General features: G+C 50.1%; 1 pseudogene; it reads right to left on the minus strand.

The window, feature by feature from the left end:
* Window positions 1–269: 269 nt before the first annotated feature.
* Window positions 270–387, minus strand: LOC124623515 (annotated as a pseudogene).
* Window positions 388–2,525: the final 2,138 nt, after the last annotated feature.

Genomic DNA, 2,525 nt, shown 5'->3' on the forward strand with positions numbered 1-2,525 from the left:
AACGGGATGCATGCTAGTGGTTGTGCTCCTCTTTTCCTCCTGCTGTTGTCTAGGTACTAAACTAAAACTCCATCCGAACAGGCCATGAAGGCCCAAAGGTACCGACCGGCCGCCGTGTCATCCTCAGACCATAGGTGTCACTGGATGCGGATATGGAAGGGCATGTGGTCAGCACACCGCACTCCCGGCCGTATTTCCGAGAATGGAGCCGCTACTTCTTTATCAAGTAGCTCCTCAGTTTGCCTCACAAGGGCTGAGTGCACCCCGCTTGCCAACAGCGCTCTGTAGACCGGATGGTTACCCATTCAAGTGCTAGCCCAGTCCGACAGCGCTTAACTTCGGTGCTCTGACGGGAACCGGTGTTACCACTGCGGCAAGGTCGTTGGCGTTGTCTAGGTACAAGGTATAAATGCACACCTTATTTGATTGCTGCTGTACGTATTCCTTTGAAATGTTGTCCGCAAGTACTTAAGTTCATTTCGAAGGATATCGTCGTCACACATGAATCGCGCCCTGTTAACAAGTGTGCGTTAAGCATTTTTACGTTTAGAGTTGTGGTGACTACTGGATGTGAAGGCACAGATCAATGTGTATAGGCTTTCTGCACACATTGTGTTCGAGCTTGCCACAAGCAGAGTGATGGAGAGGGTAGCGTCCTACGCCGACCCGGACAGAGAAGCAGTCATCAGGAAACATGTGAAGACGGCAGACAGTTTGTTTACCGAAATATCTTGGAGAACTACCAATCTAACTCGGGTGGACATCCCAGAATGCTGAACTGACATATGGTCATGTGGACTAAAACGGGTAGTGAATACAGTTGCTTAATTCAGTGGCTGAAGTTGCTAGTGACGAGTAAATTCCTGATGTACATCAAAGTTGTGAACCACTGCTAATCAAATACAGTCTTAGACAAAAGAAAAAAAAGTCAAAGAAAAACCGACGCGTCATGAAAGAATTATCCAAATGGGACGGAAACCGGTAGATGTGGTGTACATGTACAGACAAACAACTGTTACAATTTCAGATAAATTGAATAATTTATTCAGGAGAAAGAGTTTCGCAGGTTGAGCGCGTCAGTAACGCGTTGCTCTACTTCTGGCCCTTATATAAGCAATTATTTGGCTTGGAATTGGATACCCGACTTGGATGCCCTTCTGGAGGATATTGTGCCAGATTATGTCCAACGGCGCCTGAGATCATCCCAATCCCAAGCATAGGATCAGTTAGATGCGGGACTCACCACTGAAGACAATTTTACTCCAGTTAATGAGATTCCAGACTCCGATGACCAATAAAGACTTGTCTAGAGAGAGCTGTAGGATACCAACGTGACTGCCACCCGCTATACGGCCCGACAAGCAGGAGTGATGGCCTGGGCTGCCATTTCATGGTATAGGACCGCTTTTGGTTGTAAAACGCGGCACCCTTACAACGCAATGCCTATACTGACGACGTTCTACACCCCGTTTTGTTGATCTTCATGGCAAGCCATCCTGAGATTACGTTTCAGCAATATAATGCCTGAGCCATGGTAAAAATTGCTGTTTTGAAGCGCGTAGTGTGAAGCAGTCGCACTCCGTTTCTGGCGGTGGCGCCGCTGTGGAAATCGCAGCTTTGGTGTCTCCCTCTGGTGGGAAAGGGGAAAGGTTGCCTGTTCACGTGCATTTAAGGGGCGCTATGAGCTCGCCAGTGGGTCAGTCTCTCGTCCCCAGCTTGCTAGTCTGTCTCTCTTCCGCATTTGTTAGGCAGTTAGTGTCTGTCTGTCGTTCGGAGTGCTAGTATGTCTGTCGTTCGGATCAACTTTTAAAGCCGGCAAAATGAGAGTCTTTCCATTCCGCCAATAAGAGAACTCAGCGAGTGGTAGCCCGGTCGGGGCTTAGTTCCTGCATCTGAGTCTGCGCGTTAGGCCGCCAGTTTGCTCGAGTTTACTCAGGCAATGGTCATTGGCGGCTGGATCGATCTGTTGGTCGGTCGCGCACTGAGACACAAGATGACTTGTCCGTCTTGAGCGTCGGAGCATGTGAGGTCGCCACGTGAGTCCAGTGGGCCGCGGCGTATAGCGAGGGGTAGTGACTTCGCGGTCGACACGAGAGCAACTGGAGTCAACCCACGACATCGGTCTGGGCAGTGCGAGCTGCGACGCCGTGAGACGGGAGTTCGGCGCGCCTTCCTGCGTCCGTTGAAGCGGCTGGCAGCGGACGGTTCTGGAGAGCGATTTGGGAGGTGCTGCGCCAGGTCTTCTCGAGAAATCGCAGTTTATTGGAAGTTAAGTGATTAGTGATACGTTGTTTGATTTACCCTTCTTAAATTCTACTTGTTTTCTTGGTGAGGTCAACAGCCGTTTTGCTTTGGGGTCGTCCCACCATTCTTCTCCGTCTGCCCACCCGCAGGAAGGAGGTTGTTTATAAATTGGGTGGTCCGTTTTTCCCTTGTGGAGTAGGGGCGGGTTAGAGCAACCTGCGGTCCGGGTTGTTCGGTAATCTCCATATTAATCTATCGTACGTTAGTAGCTGCCTCTGTCA

This window comes from Schistocerca americana, chromosome 7 (genome assembly GCF_021461395.2).
Source record: "Schistocerca americana isolate TAMUIC-IGC-003095 chromosome 7, iqSchAmer2.1, whole genome shotgun sequence".
NCBI lineage: Eukaryota > Metazoa > Arthropoda > Insecta > Orthoptera > Acrididae > Schistocerca > Schistocerca americana.